The sequence below is a fragment of the Ambystoma mexicanum genome, chromosome 5q, assembly GCF_040938575.1.
Source record: "Ambystoma mexicanum isolate Mex_15411 chromosome 5q, UKY_AmexF1_1, whole genome shotgun sequence".
NCBI classification, from domain to species: Eukaryota; Metazoa; Chordata; class Amphibia; order Caudata; family Ambystomatidae; genus Ambystoma; species Ambystoma mexicanum.
The window spans coordinates 1,372,398,021-1,372,418,253 of record NC_090933.1 but is presented as its reverse complement, the minus strand read 5'-3'; the positions used below and the strand labels follow the sequence as shown (position 1 = coordinate 1,372,418,253).

Below are 20,233 nucleotides of genomic sequence, written 5' to 3'. Positions count from 1 at the left end.
ACATATTTCAAATGCCACGTTGGTCGGCCGGCAGGCTAATCGCTCCCACGGAGTGAAGGTCACTTCGTTTGATGTAGCTTGTGGGGAGTTCACACCGACGCATCTTGTACAGTATGTTTTTGATTTGTGGCTTTCCTTCACAAAAACGGAAGTTACCAGGCATACACGCTCAAAACAAGGTTCAATTGTTCGACCTCGCTATGGATTGAAGGACGGAAGTTGTGGAACACCTGAAAAAATGATAAGGTTCACAATTTTGAAACTTGACATTGGAACATTTATTTTCATTCTATGAAAATCGTTGTTCTGAGTGGACACTCTGCGTTACGCCAAGAGAATGTAATATCATGTAAATTTGACTGAAGACGAGTTTATATACAGACGAACGATTAAAAGTTTCATTTTTCTGACTGGTATTGCTTACTTACATTTTTATGGGTTGTTGGTTGGGGCATATTTTAACGACACGCAAACGCAACCTCAGTGCAAGCTAGTGATATCTAAAGCATTTCGTCCCATGGCATATAAGTGTGTGCTATCAACGTTGTATCATTGGATAGCAGGCGCCCCTCTCTCAATAGAACATGGCATGATAACCTGTTATGTGTTTTTTTGACACTTTGAGTGTCCACAGCCATCGCCTTTAGCTCAATGTACCTTTCACAGATGGGAAATATATTGATTTGCATATTTGTCTTTATCCGAGCCACATGGGCAGTCCAGCACCGAAATGCTATGGCAATTCCCTTCTCAACTGGAGTACCTATAGCAACCCCATATACATGTTTCAGCCTTGTGCCTCATCAGTGAGTTGGAGCTGTGCCTCTCTGAGCACAGTGAGCATGGAGTCCACGTTTGGGTTCCCCCAGGTTACACCAACCGTAAGTTCGTTGTTAATAATCTGTTATAATGCCATCTACGTGTTGTTGGAATTTTTCGTCAGCTTTCGCATTCCCGTTGGGAGCTAAACCTACTCCACAGCGCTTACCTCTCAAGCACATCGTAGACTCCCACTTTTCCTTATGTTTTCTGTGTGTTTCCATTGTTTATAGTTTGTGTTGGTTATTAGGTTTCACCCGGTGCAGAATCAAAGGGTAAATGGATACATTTAAATTAAGAACGGCTACTGAAATATATTTTTATTCTGTTTTCTACACAGCTACATTCTTCCTTTCTGCGAATGTCATCGTTTCCAGATGCCGAGTGACGGTTTCTTCATCCAGCAATGGCAGATACGCCTAAATGGATGGATGTTGATTACGCTGATGTGGGACGATCACCCGGGACCGAAATGCCCTTTGGCGGTACCAGCTACAAGGAGCAACCTGTCATCATTTAAGGTGGTCTAGCAAGAAGCTGATACCGAAGCCTTGTGAATCAAGGTGCGTCGAATGCGCATCTTCTCCCGAAAGGAACACTGTGTGCCTCATGATAACCTTTTGATGCTGTAACCCAAGGACATTAAAAAATTGGTGTGCAATGGAAATCTGTGGATGTTCTCAGTGCGTTTTTTGTGAAATAAAATAACATAAACAATTGCAGAGGATTAATATTTCTTTTAAAAATAGTGATTTCTATTCCGATTTGGGACACGCTGTGCTGTGAAAGGATGTAATTGTTGAATTTCTGGTTTCTGCGTTAACTGACTTTAAAGACGGAGGTGATGACTGGGCACGTTTGGCTACGCTGCCAACTAACGTCATGAAAGTAGGCGGAGAATATCGCTAGGAATAGTGATATCGGCTTCAGGGGCGGGTGATATGATTTAGTGCCGCAGGGGCATTTGAGCTTAGGGTGATCGATCCACGGATAAGATTAGCACAAGATGGCTGTACCTCGCTTGTTGATTTCACATGTGTAAAAGTGTGGAAAACTAAGGTAAGGTGCATAGGAACTGTTTTTATGATCGATCACAGATGCTTAAAACCGCATGCCCAAATGCTCGGGACAATAACATTTTTCATTTTTTCTAACTTGCCCTATACTAAGGTGGATTTCCCAACCTAAATAAACTAAGGATAGTGTGAGTCAGTAAGTTCAGCTTAAAAGTCTGTCTTGTGTCCAAAACCTATACTTGCCCTTGCAACTAAAGCTAAACAATGTGTAGGGATGTCAGCAAACAAAGAAACTGTGTTCAAACTAAAGTTCTGAGCTTCTTCCAGCTCCAGATTTATTTTGGTCCCCTTCCCCAAGTTCAAACAGTTCCCACAAAATAGCCTCAGGGTTCCCTTCCCCAAGTTCAACACAGCTTCACAGTCTCAGGTTTCCCTTCCCCAGGATCAACACAGTTCCACAAAATGGCCTTGTGGTTCCCTTCCCCAAGTAGGCAGCTCTTCTGGCTTCAAATTCACAGTCAATCAACTTGTTAAGTTTGCTTTTTCCTTTTTTTATCACTTGAACAACTTTAGGCTGGCCAGCCTTGGCCTTTTCACTTCCCTTGGTTACTCCAAGGAAGCGCTCCTGGGTCTAGGCGCCGTTGATAGACCACATGGTCCACCCATCACAGGTCACATAACCGATAACCCTTGTCACTTTACAACAGTTGATTCTTTCTCATAGGACTTCTTTTACAGCACAGGTTTCCTCTGCGTATCTGTGTTATAAGTCCACTTGTTTTTCTGATTCACTTTAATGGCTTTCTGCCTTTATAAATGTGACTCTCACACACTTTCCTTCGTGGTCTTTTCTCCTGGTTACCACCTTGTGTCATGCGCTGCCCCTGAAGCCTCTGGCCAAAGTAGAAGTTCCAACCTAGAACGAGTCAGTAGTATTCTCAACAGGGCGGTCTAGTCCTCATCCAATATGGCCACCGCATTTTTATCTGTGCACTGATCCAGTACATTGTACTTCCTCTTTGGACCTCACTGCTGTGTTTCGCTGCAGTGTCTCACAGTCTTTCCCCTACTTCTGTTTACTTCCATTCCTCCGGGTCTGCCCGGTGTCTTTCCTTTCCTCGTTCCTGGTAACCTTTTTCTTTCTGTGTCATTCTCTTACCGTGCTCGGCGGTTTCCACCCCGGTGTGCCTGCATTGCGGCTTTCACATCACATCTCTGCTGGTGTGCGTGCTGTCTTCTAGCTTCTTAGCTACTTACTTTCACTAATTCCCACTCCTTTTCAACCCGTCCTATCGACGATAATTCTGACTTTCCCTTCTGTCCTTGCTGTCTCCTATTCTATAGGAAACTCGTTCGGCATCCCTTCGCCTTCACTCTAGCCTGTTCTATCTTACGTTTCACTCTCTGATTGTACTATTGCCTTCATACTTACTTCTCCTTCCCGGATTTTCATCCCTATTTCTGTCGGCATCGTCTCCTTTGCCGTCCACTACTTTGAACTTCCTTTGTGAGTGCTTCCCCAGATCCCTTCTGTATCCTGGTAGCCATTCAGGTAGTGAAGATCTTACCCTGCAGGTGCTTGCCAGACTCCAGTACTAACAGCGCTCCTGTGGGCTGTTCTATCCAGTGCTGGAACTGTACAGCGCTAGTGACTTTGTTCCTTCCCACATCTGGTCTTCGGTGATGCCACGTCCTGGTGGTTCACTCCCAAGGTTTGGATTACAGAAACCTTCACAGTATCTCATTTATATTGTGCTCTCTGCTGCTCCAACCCAGAACCATTGGCAAACCATCTGGAGAACCTAGCAATACCATCTGGAGAACCTTAAGTCCTGTTCCTGTAAAGTCCAATCAGGGTTTTTTGGTGCCCTCTGGCTTTTTCCCTGACTTAGGAGGCTGGCTCTTTGGAGTTCCCTTTTGACTTGGGGTTCTCACCAGTCGAGGTGTCATCCGAGGGAGCCAGACCTTACTTACACGACAAGAAGGAAAAGAAATCCAAGGAAAGGAAGACAAAGGAATCCAGAAAGCCAAGAAAGCAGAAACCGTCAGAGACCCGGAATAGCTCCTCTGACGAACAAGTTGAGGAGGAGGCTCGGGAGGGTTCACCGGTGTATGAAAGTTTACCCGTGTATGACACCTTGCTTCCACACTATCCAATAGTGTTTTGCTTTTTGCTCTTTTCACTTTGTATGCAAACTGTCTCTTTAAATGTATCTCGTTTGCAAATGCACATCACTTCCTGTTTCATTTGTGCGATATTCTCAAATCTTTTTCTTAGTTCAGCATTTAAAATGTATCACATGCTTGGCAACTTGTTCGGTATTTCATAGTTCACTTTTAAGTCTCCAGACTTCTTTATCATATATTCTTTCTTGACTGGCATTCGCTGTCGCCACACCATGCCCCTGGAGCGCCCCCCGGCCTGAGTGAACCTTCCCTGTCACTCACCGGTGTGCGGCCGCTCCTCCGGTTGCTCTGGTTTTGGTCTCGAGTTCTCGCTTGCTCCTCTCTCATTCCCGGGGGAACTTTGGCGAGCAGCGCTTACTCTCTGGACCTTCCTGCAGCGGATGGCGCTGTCTGTGTTTCCCACTCCCAACGGGAAACACAGCTCTGCTCCGCTCCAGACCCTCTTGCGGGCCGCTCTGACCTCTGTGTCTCTCTGGCTGCTCTGCAGTCAGCGTCCTTTTCACTGGCACATATTCTGCCTGCTCCACCCAGCTGGTACCCCTCTGTGCTGCTTCTCTCTCTTGCATGACCATAGTTATTGGGACATGCCTGACCCTCACACCAGGCCTCTTCCTCGTCTCAGTATTGAGTGGTGAAATGTCATATCCGTGTGCATTACTCTTAGTCGTTGTGATGCTGGAAATGCATCAGAGGGACAGGGCCTCTGAATCCTTGTCCTTTACTGCTCTTTATCGTGTGTTCTGTCGTGTTTTCTGCCCAGGAGTCCATGTGGGACTTCTGACAGTGCAGCTCTCTCTTTTGGTTTGGTGAACAGACCCATGGGATACCCTTATGGCACCCATGGGTAGGGGGTACAACCCTGTGCCCCTAGTGTATGTTTTTGGGCACCTGTGGGTGGCCCACAGAGCAGAGTATGGGCTGGTGGCAGCTCCATGCTGAATTTGACAGGTACTCTGGATGTCCTCCATTTTGGGATACCCAGGCCCTGCCATTGGGATCAGTTGATTCCTGATAGGAAACAAGATGGCCCCTGTGGCCTCTTGCTTTCTATTGCCTGTTACTTGTTTTCCCAAAGTCCTGGGAAGCCCTGACTCTGTCCCTTCCCCCTGACTGGCTGTTGGGTGGAAGTTCCATGTATGGTGTTGTTGTGAAGGCACAGCTAGACTGACTGGAGCCTTCCCAGTGACTGTATGTTGTGGGTACCTCCTGTGGGTGGGACCTGGGTGAATGGAGTGTGTGACCAATATACACTCCTTGTTGTGGTTGTCTGGTTTCTGGCATGAGAGACAAAGACTGAGACAGCCCTGCCCGAAACTGGCCTGAATGCAGTGTGTAGTGTTGAATGGCTGGGTACTTGTCCCAATCCACATTCCTTGTTGTGAGTGTCTGAAAGAGAGGAGTGTGGCCTGAATGCACTGTGTGCCTGATTGGCTGGCTGACTGACTGCATGAATGCCCTTCTGTATGATTGGCTGCTGAGTGTGTGCCAGCAGTGTGGATGAGAGACAGAATAGTATATCTGGGGACCTCTCACCACTAGAAATTGTTCAGAAGCGTTCAGAAGCTGAGTCTCCACTCTAAGAGTAACTGGAACTGCTGATCCTCGACGTCCAGCTGGAAGAAGAAGACTTGCTGTTGCACTTACTTCGACCGATCTGAAAGCTGCCGAATTCGTCGAGGACTGACCCGAGAGAGGACCTGGTAAGGCGCCCTCTTCCCGTGCTCCGAGGGATCATCGAGCACCGCTACATCTTCGCCGAAGCACCCTGGAAGTCAGACCCTCGAAAGGCTGCCGACCCGAGACAGGACCGCCGAGGAGATCGAAGTGAAGCACCCGGACATCGCCACCGTCGAAGTCCATTGCCGTCGACCAGGGTTCGCAGGTCTGTGTAACCGCTGGGGGCCCGTCGAAGTTGTGTTGCCCAGCCGTGGGAACCACTTGACGCCGTGCCGCCGACGACCGGAGCCGACCGCTCCTTGCCTAAGAACATTTGAATCGAAGGACTCCCTCGTCCGGACCGTCGACCGCTTTATCCTGCCGGAGAAAGTCGAGGACGACCAACGCGCCGAGGAGAAACCTGCCGGGGGGTTTCCCGCCACCTGAAGACCACAAAGACTCGAACGACTCAACGCCCTTGCTGGACCCCCGTCTTCACAATCTTTGCGGTCCAGAACAATTGTCATCGAGGTGCCCCGCACGCCTCTGCCTTGCAGGACGCCAACACTCCGTCGGCGAAGAGCACCGCTTGGATCGAAGCTGCCGCCTCATCGACGCCGTTCTACCCTGTTCGTTGTCGGACGTTCGACGCCCCGTGTCTCCCGATTGAAAGGGAAGGCATTCAAGAAGGGCCGTCGATTCCCCGACGCCGAACGCCGAGTTCCTCGACGCTTCTCGACGCCTCTCGACGATCCGTGACTCCCGCTTGAAAGGGGGTCGCTCAAGAAGGATCTGTCGACGCCTCTTCGAAGAACTCGACTCCACCAGGTACATTGGGTGGGTAAAAACATTATAGGAGAGAATAAGACTTGCAGAACAATACATGGACTGGGCTTGTGCTATATCTTTATTTTACAGCTTGCCCAGGTGGGGGGATCTCCACACAGAACTGTGCCCAGTGGTAGGGGCCAGTATTCTGCCTATTTGTTCAACCATCTTATTTTCTCTCCTCTCTCTATTGCTGGTTTCATTCTATTGATCCGTGTGACATTGTTACAGTATTGTTGATGCACTTACATGAGATCTAATACAAAGGGTGGTACCACTTTAGAATTGTATATATTTGCCATTGTTGATTTTCCAAAGTACAAAGTGAGTTATTATGATAAGTGTACATAACCTTGAATATTGATTATATAAAGACTGTGTTCTAACCAATACAGTGTGTGGACATTCCTTTGTGGGGGCTTGGGGACTACACTGTACTTAAGAACCAGCCTGCATCACCTCCTGAGAAGCTAGGCCTTGATTGCTCGTCCATTGCTACCGTAATAGAGAATCTTGGCTGGGGTCTTCTGTGCCTCTCTTCCATCATATAGGGAGCAGAAGTACAGACACCCCCTACCAGTCTTTACAAGCTTGGTGGCAGCGGTGGGATGCTTATGGTTTTAAGAATCAGTGTATAACCGTGCCACTTACAAAATATCTGCACTTTATTAAATTAAGGTTTAGTTGTGTACAAGATAACTGCATTACAAACAATGGAGTCTATTGCAAATGGCAAATTGACTCGGATGAGCTTGGAGGCTCTCCAGAGTGCTTGTGAAGCCAGGGAGTTAGACTTTGTGGATAAGTCTAGGGCTGAGCTGATAGCTGCCCTGGTGGACTACCAGACTGATGGTGAAACTCTTGATGAGGGGGGGAATGCAACCAATGAGGACTCTGCCCCTGGGGTTTCTGCTGAATCTGTTTCTGGGAATGCCGCCATTCCTGCTGCCTCTGTTCCCAACCCCAGCAGTTCCTTGGAGCTTGAGTTATTAAGGATGAAATTGGCTTTTGAATACCGCAAGTTAGAAATAGATGCTGAACTTAAGAAAGAGGAGTTGGCTCAACAAGTGGAGCTCAAGAATAGGGATCTTGAACTCAGAAATAAGGACCTTGAACTCAAGAGCCAGGACACTGAATGTCAGAGAATCCAGCTAGAGAAAGCTAGAGTGGAGACTTCAGCTAAAACCAGTGAGAGTGTCAGGTCCCCAGCCACCAAGTTTATGAAAGATTTGGTTGGTGTATTTGTGGAGGGTTCAGATATCCTCCAATGGATTGAAGCGTTTGAAATGGCTTGTGCAATTCATGATGTTGATAAAAGAGATTGGGCTAAGTGTTTGTTGAGCAGAGTGCCTCAAACTGGATATGACTGTATTCTGAAGCTGAGTGTGGAAGAAAGGGGTCAGTATGAGTGTATGAAGTCTGCTTTGATTGCCAAGTTTGGCAAGACACCTACCCAATACCGTAAAAGGTTCAGGGATTTTAAGAAAAGAGAGAATGTGTCTTGGGTTGACTGGGTGAGTGCTGCGCACATGAACATGATGGGGTGGATTGATGGATACAAGGTTAAGACTTTTGTTGAATTGTCCCGCCTCTTGTTTTTTGAGCATTTTTCTGAAGCCTGTTCACCAGAGCTGCGTCAGTATGTGGCTGACCAGAACATTTTGGACCCCTTTAAGCTGGCTAGGTTGGCTGACAAGTGGGTCTCCCACCGGGTGTCCCCTAAGGACTCCAGTGGGAAGGACAAGGACAAAGAAAAGGGGGCCTCTCAGAAAGCTGAGGAGTCCCACAAGCAGTCACAGTCGGGTAAACCTAAACCTTCCTCTCCCAAGACCCAAAAATCTAGTGGGGATAAGTCCTCTGTGGGTGGGAATAAGAGTAGTGGTCCACCTGCTGCAAAGCAGGCTCCCAGTGGTTCCAGTACCGTACCCCGCACTCCTGGCACTTGTTGGGACTGTGGGGCTCTGGATCACAGAAGGGGTGACTCCAGGTGTAAAGGTAAGGCACTTGGAGTACAGGCTGTCAGCCTGACCTACCCTTACCCCGTGTCTGAGGTGGAGGCCACTGTCCTCCCCTCCTCTACCGGGATCACATTTGGTGCTCCGGTAGAGATTTCCTTAGTGTCCCTTGGGGCCTGGGACCAGTATGCAGAAGTACTGGCGACTATCCCACAGAACACCCGTAGGTTTTTGAGAAGTGTCCTCTTGAATGGCCAGCCTTCTACTGGTTTGAGAGACACTGGGGCAAGCATGACAGTGGTGGACAGGACCCTGCTCAAGCCAGAGGACTATGTAGGTGCTCCTCTGAGAACCACCAGGTTAGCTGGTGGGCCTCCCAAATTATCGCCTGTAGCCTTAGTCACACTCATGATTGGAGACAAGACAGCAAAGCTTCCTGTCCTGGTTCAGGACAATGCCCCTGCTAACATTCTGTTAGGAAATGATCTAGTAGAGTTGGGGTTGATCTCGGATGGTCTTCCCATGACTGCCGCTGCGGTCACTAGGTCACAGGTGACACCGGGTCTGGCTGTGAGTCAAGTACCCGAACCAAAGGCGAGGCCTAAGGCAAGAAGAAGGAAGACCAAGAAGTCCACCTCTGTGGAGGGAACACCTTCTCTTCCTGCTGTTCCGACAGCACCCATTGGGATCCATGCTCCGGACGGGCTGGGTCCAGTGGAAAACCCAAACTCAACTCCTGTGGGAGAAGAGACAGAAGACTCTCCTGTGGGAGAGGTTCTCAACCCGGAGGATCATCCCGACCTTCAATGCTTGTTAGCTGAAGGGGGACCCTCCCGGGCAGACTTCTGTAAGGGACAGAGAGAGTGCCACTCTCTCGAGGGACTGAGGAAACAGGCCCTGTCCCAGGCACAAGGAGAAGTGCCTAGGACATTCCGGATTTATTGGGAGGGTGAGCTCCTTGTTAGTGAGCCCACTAAGCCTGAACCTGGTGCCCTCAAGAGGTTGGTGGTACCCCAGGTTTACAGGCCCTTCCTACTGCAGTTGGCGCATGAGGTGCCCTTGGCTGGTCATCTTGGGACCAAGAAGACTAAGCAGAGGCTCTCTGCCCATTTCTACTGGCCACGGATGGGAGTAGAGGTGGAGTCCCACTGCAGGACCTGCCCAACTTGTCAGTTGTCTGGCAAGACTGGAGGCAGGGTCATTGCCCCACTGCAGCCATTGCCAGTGGTTGGCACACCATTTGAGAGGGTGGGCATCGACATTGTCGGTCCCCTTGACCCTCCCACTTCAGGTGGACATCGGTTCATCCTGGTTTTGGTAGATCATGCCACCAGGTACCCTGAGGCAATACCCCTTCGGACTGTTACTGCCAAGGTGGTTGCCAGGGCGCTCCTGGGCATTTTCACCCGTGTTGGATTCCCCAAGGAGGTTGTCTCTGACAGAGGATCCAACTTCATGTCTAGTTACATGAAAACCATGTGGAAAGAGTGCGGGGTAACCTACAAGTTCTCCACCTCTTACCACCCCCAGACCAATGGTCTGGTTGAGAGATTTAATAAAACTCTCAAGGGCATGCTAGGGGCTTTGGAAGAACCCCTAAGGAGGAAATGGGATCTCCTCCTGCCATGCCTGCTGTTTGCTTACAGAGAGGTACCTCAAGAGGGTGTTGGTTTCAGCCCCTTTGAGTTACTCTTTGGACATCCCGTGAGGGGGCCCCTCGCCTTGATCAGAGAAGGCTTGGAAGCCACCCCTCCAGGTCCCGCCAAGCAAGTGGGGGACTATGTGTTAGGCCTCAGACGGAGGATGACACAGATGATGGGTCAGGCAACAGCAAATCTCAAGGCCAGCCAGGAATTGAATAAGTACTGGCATGACCTTAAAGCCTCGCAAGTGGATTGGACTCCGGGACAGGAAATCCTTGTGATGGAGCCTACCAAGCCTAGAGCTTTGGCAGACAAGTGGACTGGACCCTTCAGGATCATCTCCAAGATGGGCGAAGTCAATTATCTGGTTGACATGGGAGCCTCTGGGGTAGCCCCTCAGGTATTCCATGTCAACAGGCTCAAGCCTTTCCACCGGCGAGCAGAAGTCTCATGTCTCTTGCTAGCTTCAGGGCAAGAAGAGGATGAGAGTGAGCCCCTTCCTGATTTGCTGCATAGCAACCCTCAGGATGGCTCAGTGGAGGGAGTACATCTCTCTCCGGATTTGACAACAGAGCAACAGAGGACCTGCAGGGCTTTGCTCCAACAGTATGCCTCTCTGTTTTCACTGACGCCAGGCCTTACACCGTGGTGTAGGCATGAAATTGACACTGGTGACAGTGTGCCTGTCAAAAGCAGGTGCTATCGTATGTCAGATACCGTCAAGAACCACATCCAGGCTGAGGTCGCCAAGATGTTGGATCTGGGTGTTATTGAACCCTCAACCAGTCCCTGGTCCAGTCCAGTGGTCCTTGTCCCCAAGGCAAGTTCCCAGGCGGGTACCAAGGATTGGAGGTTCTGTGTGGACTACCGAGGAGTCAATGCCGCCACCAAAACTGACGCGCACCCATTGCCCAGGGCTGATGAGCTTGTGGACACCATAGGTGCTGCCAAATTTGTGAGCACCTTTGACCTTACCTCAGGCTATTGACAAATAGCTCTGACGGACCATGCCAAGGAAAAGACGGCATTCTCCACACCTGAGGGACTCTACCAGTTTAGGGTCATGCCTTTTGGGTTGAAGAATGCCCCTGCCACCTTCCAGAGATTGGTCAACCATGCGCTCAGTGGGCTGGAAGCCTTTTGTGTGGCTTACTTAGACGACATTGCCGTCTACAGTTCCACCTGGGAAGAGCATTTGACACATCTGGATAAGGTGTTGCAGGCCTTGAAAAGGGCTAACCTCACTATCAAGGCCACCAAGTGCCAGATAGCTCAGGGGAAAGTTACCTATCTTGGTCATGAGGTAGGAGGAGGTCAAATCCAACCTCTCTCCAGTAAAGTACAGGATGTACAGAACTGGGAGACTCCCACTACTCAAACCCAGGTGAGAGCCTTTTTGGGCCTCACTGGGTACTATCGCAATTTCATGGCAGACTATGGAACCATAGCTGCACCCCTGACAGCGCTAACTTCACCCAAACAGCCTAAGAAGGTTAATTGGACCGAAGACTGTCAGAGGGCCTTTGATGGCTTGAAAGAAAGTCTGTGTAGGGCACCTGTGTTGTGTGCGCCTGACTACAGCCGACCCTTTATCGTCCAGACGGATGCCTGCGACACCAGAATTGGAGCTGTCTTGTCCCAGTTAGATGACAAAGGGAGAGAACATCCTATCATATTCATCAGTAGACAACTCAAGGGTAGAGAACTTAGGTGGGCTACTGTTGAAAAGGAGTGTTTTAGCATAGCTTGGAGCCTTAGGCGTTTTAGGCCCTACCTTACGGGTTCTACCTTCAAGGTCCAAACAGATCACAAGCCCCTGAAGTGGCTTATGCAGATGAAGGGTGAGAATCCGAAATTGCTCAGGTGGTCCATTAGCCTGCAAGGGCTAGACTTCACCACAGAGCACAGACCAGGGAAGAGTCACGATAATGCAGATGGCCTTTCCAGAAGGTATGTTGACCGTCTGGATGAGGGTGTCTATCCCGTGGGAGATTAGACACCCTCCACCTCAGTCTGGGGGGGGCCACTGTGATGCTGGAAATGCACCAGAGAGACAGGGCCTCTGAATCCTTGTCCTTTACTGCTCTTTATCGTGTGTTCTGTCGTGTTTTCTGCCCAGGATTCCATGTGGGACTCCTGACAGTGCAGCTCTCTCTTTTGGTTTGGTGAACAGACCCATGGGATACCCTTATGGCACCCATGGGTAGGGGGTACAACCCTGTGCCCCTAGTGTATGTTTTTGGGCACCTGTGGGTGGCCCACAGAGCAGGGTATTGGCTGGTGGCAGCTCCATGCTGAATTTGACAGGTACTCTGGGTGTCCTCCATTTTGGGATACCCAGGCCCTGCCATTGGGATCAGTTGATTCCTGATAGGAAACAAGATGGCCCCTGTGGCCTCTTGCTTTCTATTGCCTGTTACCTTGTTTTCCCAAAGTCCTGGGAAGCCCTGACTCTGTCCCTTCCCCCTGACTGGCTGTTGGGTGGAAGTTCCATATATGGTGTTGTTGTGAAGGCCCAGCTAGACTGACTGGAGCCTTCCCAGTGACTGTATGTTGTGGGTACCTCCTGTGGGTGGGACCTGGGTGAATGGAGTGTGTGACCAATATACACTCCTTGTTGTGGTTGTCTGGTTTCTGGCATGAGAGACAAAGACTGAGACAGCCCTGCCCGAAACTGGCCTGAATGCAGTGTGTAGTGTTGAATGGCTGGGTACTTGTCCCAATCCACATTCCTTGTTGTGAGTGTCTGAAAGGGAGGAGTGTGGCCTGAATGCACTGTGTGCCTGATTGGCTGACTGACTGCATGAATGCCCTTCTGTATGATTGGCTGCTGAGTGTGTGTCAGCAGTGTGGATGAGAGACAGAATAGTATATCTGGGGACCTCTCACCACTAGAAATTGTTCAGAAGCGTTCAGAAGCTGAGTCTCCACTCTAAGAGTAACTGGAACTGCTGATCCTCGACGTCCAGCTGGAAGAAGAAGACTTGCTGTTGCACTTACTTCGACCGATCTGAAAGCTGCCGAATTCGTCGAGGACTGACCCGAGAGAGGACCTGGTAAGGCGCCCTCTTCCCGTGCTCCGAGGGATCATCGAGCACCGCTACATCTTCGCCGAAGCACCCTGGAAGTCAGACCCTCGAAAGGCTGCCGACCCGAGACGGGACCGCCGAGGAGATCGAAGTGAAGCACCCGGACATCGCCGCCATCGAAGTCCATTGCCGTCGACCAGGGTTCGCTGGTCTGTGTAACCGCTGGGGGCCCGTCGAAGTTGTGTTGCCCAGCCGTGGGAACCACTTGACGCCGTGCCGCCGATGACCGGAGCCGACCGCTCCTTGCCTAAGAACATTTGAATCGAAGGACTCCCTCGTCCGCACCGTCGACCGCTTTATCCAGCCGGAGAAAGTCGAGGACGACCAACGCGCCTAGGAGAAACCTGCCGGTGGGTTTCCCGCCACCCGAAGACCACAAAAACTCGAACGACTCGACGCCCTTGCTGGGCCCCTGTCTTCACAATCTTTGCGGTCCAGAACAATTGTCATCGAGGTGCCCCGCACGCCTTTGCCTTGCAGGACGCCAACGCTCTGTCGTCGACGAGCACCGCTTGGATCAAAGCTGCCGCCTCATCGACACCGTTCTACCCTGTTCGTTGTCAGACGTTCGACGCCCCGTGTCTCCCGTTTGAAAGGGAAGGCATTCAAGAAGGGCCGTCGATTCCCCGACGCTGAACTCCGAGTTCCTCGACGCTTCTCGACGCCTCTCGACGATCCGTGACTCCCGCTTGAAAGGGGGTCGCTCAAGAAGGATCTGTCGACGCCTCTTCGAAGAACTCGACTCCACCAGGTACATTGGGGGGGTAAAAACATTATAGGAGAGAATAAGACTTGCAGAACAATACATGGACTGGGCTTGTGCTATATCTTTATTTTACAGGTTGCCCAGGTGGGGGGATCTCCACACAGAACTGTGCCCAGTGGTAGGGGCCAGTATTCTGCCTATTTGTTCAACCATCTTATTTTCTCTCCTCTCTCTATTGCTGGTTTCATTCTATTGATCTGTGTGACATTGTTACAGTATTGTTGATGCACTTACATGAGATCTAATACAAAGGGTGGTACCACTTTAGAATTGTATATATTTGCCATTGTTGATTTTCCAAAGTACAAAGTGAGTTATTATGATAAGTGTACACATAACCTTGAATATTGATTATATAAAGACTGTGTTCTAACCAATACAGTGTGTGGACATTCCTTTGTGGGGGCTTGGGGACTACACTGTACTTAAGAACCAGCCTGCATCACCTCCTGAGAAGCTAGGCCTTGATTGCTCGTCCATTGCTACCGTAATAGAGAATCTTCGCTGGGGTCTTCTGTGCCTCTCTTCCACCATATAGGGAGCAGAAGAACATACACCCCCTACCAGTCTTTACAGTCGTCTCTTCCTCGTACCAGTACTTTAATGGTCTCAATGAGGGAAAATGGGTGAAGATGATTTGAAAGGCAGGAGGAGAGGAGAGTAAGGTTGGTTCTCCCCAGAAAAGGGGGATACCATGTTTCACTTGATATCCTGTACCCTTTTCCCAAGGACCCTCCACCCAGTGATCCTCCGTCGCTTCTCCACCACCAGGGTCAGGATCCAAAAGCGCTGGCCGTTCCATGGCCACCTGCACAGAGGACACCAAGTGGAGTAGATTTTAGGACACCCTCAGGTTTCTCACACAAGACACTTCAACATTAATTCAGTTTATGATTTGCACCATGGGGCAGATGAGGACCCAGCACAGTACATTCAGCAAATACAGGAAATGTGATAATTGGAAACAGGAGAGGCATGGGAGCAAAACGTTTTATCACATACTATGTAAAGGGCTCCCAGCAGACCTTCAGGCAGATTTGAAGAATGTACTAGGTATAGAAATGAAGGCCTGGCCTGAGAAACAAGCACACATAGTACAGTATTAAAAGTAAGAGAAAGACAAGGACAAGGTGGAACAGGCACAAAATGCTGAAGCTAAATTGGTAAAATTGAGTTTAAAAGAGGCAGTTATTACCAATACTGATGAATAACAATTTGAGCAGAATTATGGGTTGTCCAAGAGGAATCGGTGAGATTTTTTCCTAGAAGGAGGGGTGGTTTGCCCAGAGGTTGGGGAGATGGATTTGGCAGATGGCGATGGAGAAATGGAAGGCAGTGTTTAATATGTGGGAGAATAGGACAGTTCGCCCGAAGCCATCCTTTTTATGAGAAAGAACAGTATGGCGGGGGGGGGGGAGCACCAGTGTATCATGCACCCACATACAATCCACTGGTAGAAATGCACCCACCTCGTATCCCTAACACACAGAACCCATCACAGCCGCCAGAACAAATTAAGTATCCAGCATCTTAACGCAGAACACCACCCAGCAACCAGTGCAATACCCAGCAACCAGTGCCCCCAAACGCTGGACAGTTGCAGCAAGCGCAGCCTACAGCACCAAATCCCTAGTGAACACCCTGCCACCGGCCCTCCCACGGGATCAAAATGTTATACCACAGGGAGAAGTTCCACATTATGGAGGAGTAAATGTGGTGGAAGGAAATCCCTTCCCGCTTTCAGGTACCAGTGCATCTCTACAAAAGGACAGCTGAAAAGCCCCTGAACGCTCACACCAGAGAGAAAATAACCTGCTAGGAAACAAAGGCCCAAGTCGATCTTGTAAGGATAAGAAGTCTAATCTCATGCACAGGTGAGGGCAACAGCAAAGTACTCTGCTACCAATAACGCTCTACCAAAGAAGGGTACCAGCAGAAACGTATAAAACATTGTCATAAGGGACGAAATGCATATAGTAAAGACCCGTTGGATGGACCCTATACAGGTGCTGCCTTTATCCATATGGGATGGCAGTTTATTGGGCCCCGCCCAGTCCGTCTGTCTTTCATCACGTGGGCGCTGCAGGGCTCATCTTCTCCTGTTGAAGGTCAGCCAACAAATTAATTATACTCCTACTATACAGCTTGTTTCTCACTCATACTGTGCACTTCAAAACAGACACACAGGAGGTTCCAGGGCACTCTAACCTTCAACCGCCATCCGGCACTAAGCTCTTTGCCCTTGTTTTGAACTATTATTTATCACTCCCAGCATCTCGCAATACAAATCACACAATTGTTGCTACAACGATGCTTCCTGTCCATACTCTTTGAACATTTCAGGACTTGTTACTTAGGGGTTGAGGGTCAAAGGGCACCTGATGTCATGGAATTTGGGGATCTTGAGGTTTTGTCAGTTATATGGGCTATAACTCATGGTCACTCGGGAATGGGCCGGGTCATGCTTTGGCCAAAGTGAGATAACATGCACACCAGGCGCCGGCCCCTGATCCCAGCCTTCTAGGCTTCTAGGAGACCACCACATACATTTGACTGCTACATGAGTTTCTCAGGGCTTGCAAAAGTGGCCTGGTGTATGCCGAGTAATCGAGGGTTCAGGCCTTGGATTAAATGCACACGCCCAGAAACCTCTGCATCTCCTTTACTGAGGCGGGTCTGGGGGTGGCGTGTACTGATACTGCCCTGTCGGGTAGTATGTTCTTCCCATTTACTGACATAAACTGCCCTAAATAAATTACTTCCTGCTGGCAGTATTGCAATTTGGCCTTATCGACCTTGTACCCCTTACAAGCCAGTAACTGTAGCAGTACAACCGAGTCTCTTCGACAATGCTGTTCATTGTCACTACACACTAGCAGATCATCCGCATACTGGATAATTGTGCTGGGCACCTGAATATTGCCTAAATCAGTGTGTATTATTCTGTTAAATATGCTCAGGCTCTCACAGTACCCTTGAGGTAATCTACTATGCTCGCCCCTCATCTGACACTGTGTAAATGCTGTAAGGTACCTCGACTCTGGATGTAGTGGAATCGAGAACAAAGCATTTTCCAAATCCACCACAGTGAAATATGTAGCCTCCTTGGGAAGGCTACATAAAATCGTTGCAGGATTTGGAATGACTGGAAACTCTTTCGGTACCACATCATTTAGGAGGCTCAAGTCTTGGATCATTCTGCAATTTCCCCAGCTATCAGGTATTTTTATTTCTTTTTTTAAACCGGGTATATCGCCGTATTGCACAGGGACATAAACGGCATGATAATTCCCTGGTCCAGTAGAGGCTGTATGGTCTTTCTAGTGCCTTCCTCTGCCTCTCTTGACAGTGGATATTGTCTTACCCGGGGCAGCGTCGCACCTGGTTTTAGGGTTATACGCACAGGTGTTACATCCTTCAACCCTACATCATGTGGATTCATAGTCTACAACTGCGGGGGCACGTGCCATAAATCTTTGAAGAATGGCGATTAAGTTACTACTGCCATTGAGGGACACTGCACTCTTCGGTACTGTATCATTATGTCACAAGGGATGCACATTTCCAGTATTGTTTCCCCCTATTTGTTATTCTCAAACAATTCATCATCCGTCACCTCCTTTAGCTGCACTGTTGGGTCTACACAGAGCACTGTGCGCCACTCGCTCCCGTCCCTATCCATTCCTAATAGGACAATTCTTATGTCTGATATTACGAAACCCTGCAAGTCCAGCATTCGTATCGTTCCTGCTGCCTCGGGTGATACAGCTGGATGAAAAATGAAATCAGTGGGCACTCGCCAGCACTGCTTTGCAATCTGGGGCACTGCCTTCACAAGCACCATGATACCATAAATAAACATGTCTGGGTCTACTGGAATCCTGCGGACCACCACTTCCCTTGCGATATTGTGCATTATCAACATCACCCTCACAGGGCATATCCTAGGCGTGGAACAGACTGCTCCATGATCTGTGAAGGATATAGTCATGTTTCATTTACTGAGCAGATCCCTACCCAGTAGATTGACAGGGGAACTCTCAGAATATAGTAGGGGCACCCGTACTACCTTCCCTCCCACCTTCACGTCCAGCTCCTCAGTGCATAGAACCTTGGAATTAGCCCCAGAGAACCCCTGTGCCTCTAGATATTTTCCAGATAGTGGAACATTTCCTTCCATAATACACGATAAAGTTGCACATGAATATGAATTGCATGTTTCCTATCTCCGCCCCCACCAAACAGTTCCTCTTCAGGGTGGAAGCTCATTGACAGGACCAGACATGTCAGTGCTCTCTGTGGGCTGTCCTAATGGGGATACGTGCAGGGCTACCTCCCACTACTGTCGTTCCCCCAAAGGGGGCGGCCGCCTCACCTGGTGCCCTGATTACTGGGGCAACACCATGTTGCTTTTGCTGCGGTGGGTGTCGTGCTTGTGTATCCAGCTCTTGGGGCAGGTTATTATAAGTTTGGTATTGCTCCTGAGGATACTCCTGGTTCTGGTACCCTTGGCCCTGTTGCTGGTACCTAACCATTGAGGCCCTTAGTCCAGCTGCTGTGGCCCATAATCATACTCCACCGCGGAGCTGCTCCTGCACTACCTTGCAAAATGCCCCCACCTTAAACAATTTCACACTGAGACTGTCCGAACCCAGCTCCCCTGGTTCCAAGCCCTCCTCATCTTGCTCCTCAAAATCCTCCTCTTCCTCGCTGCGGCCCTCCTTGCTGCCACTATGGGCTGGTGTAATGTTACAATAAACTTTAGAGAGACTAGAGGTAATATTTCCTATGACCGATAGTGAACAGCCCTCTATAAACAGAACTCTTAAACAATACACAATGTTCACTCGGTCCCTTGCTTCCCCAAGTCTATGTTTGGTTGAACCTTACTGTATGAGGTTAATAGCCATTAAATTCTCATAGTACACCACATTGTATCAAAAAATAGTATTTTATTTTTCATATTTCAACAGTAAAAAACCTTTTTTCTTTTATCTTTTCTTCACAATTCCAATGTTTTAATCTTTTTTTAAAAAAGGAGTATTTCTGATAGTATGCAAATCACAATATCTGCACCATTACCATGCAATATCGTTGTGTACATTTAATCTCATGTAACAGTTGACCATTTAACAATTAGCAAAAATTCATCTCTTAACCTGGATCTACAAGTTGCTCACCCCTATCGTCGAGACAAGCAACCCAGTCCGTAAAAACCTTTCACTTATTCTTCCTAAAAATCATGCTTACTTTCATACCACATCCATACCATACCCGACATGTTTCATTCCTTACACACTTACACACTATTGACAAGGAAATTCTTCAGGGGTAAAATTTACACAACATTCAATTAAATGCACAATCGTATCAGTCTTCTTGTAGACTTAATTTCTTGCGGGGTCAGCTTTCAATGAGATCCCATCGCACTTTTCTTTAGGGTCCAACCTTCAAAAACGAATACACTTCTACAGGCTGACTTCTTCTTATGTGTCTTCTTGGGGGGTCCCCCTCGATTTACAATCATCTTCCTAGTTAAAGTCTGTCTGATGTTGGGGTGTGCTTGGCTCTCAACTGGATACCACTATCTGCGATCACTGGGAGGCATTCCTAGCGTGATTACTTTGTGGATTCATGTTCTATTTAATAGTTGACTTTATCCCGTGCCGCTCCTCATTTAGATAAACCTTCTAAATTTTCTCACGTGGGATGGGACGACTCTCTATATATCGTTTTCTTTAACGAGCTTGCCTTTGCTGCCTTGTACGGGGTTACAGCCGCTGCTCACATGTGGCTGTCCTCTCTCTCAAGTCACACTCCTATCTCCGCCTGGTGTCCGTTTCTACCTGGTGTAATGTTACCCCACTCCCCTTGTCCTCCTTCTGCCCATAGCGCTGCAATAGTGGCACTCGCAACTTGCTGTGTACTCTGTTCCCTCTGCATGTACTGGCATTGGCACGGGCACCTCAACTGCCACTTTTGCCAATTATTTCTCTACCAACTTTGTTTCATGCCTCTGATGCCTTTGCGCTGTTTCCCTCGCCCGCTCCTTAATTGTCTTGCAACGATGCATGCACTATTATGCTCTGTATTTCTGGCCAACCCTTCACCCCAATACCTACAATGTTATCCAATGCCTTCTGCACTTCCTTCGGCAATCCCACTCTTTACGATAAAATAGAAACATTTTATTGATTGATCCCACGGCTCTCCCGTCTCCGCTCTCCACTTCTTCTGCATTTTAAGAATAAATCCAGCTGGGTCCTCATCATCA

At 48.9% G+C, this 20,233-nt stretch overlaps 1 protein-coding gene across 6 annotated transcripts in view; it reads left to right on the top strand.

Moving 5' to 3' along the window:
• Nucleotides 1-20,233, top strand: part of LOC138498171 (zinc finger protein 605-like) — a 195,866-nt gene that overhangs the window by 33,711 nt on the left and 141,922 nt on the right. The window contains exon 5 of one of the 6 annotated variants that reach the window (XR_011278712.1): nt 1,160-1,486. The exons of the other annotated variants lie outside the window; for them this stretch is intronic. The gene's annotated coding sequence lies outside the window, so the exon portion shown is untranslated. Of the gene's footprint in view, nt 1-1,159; nt 1,487-20,233 lie in introns of those variants that run through there. 6 annotated transcript variants of the gene reach the window in all.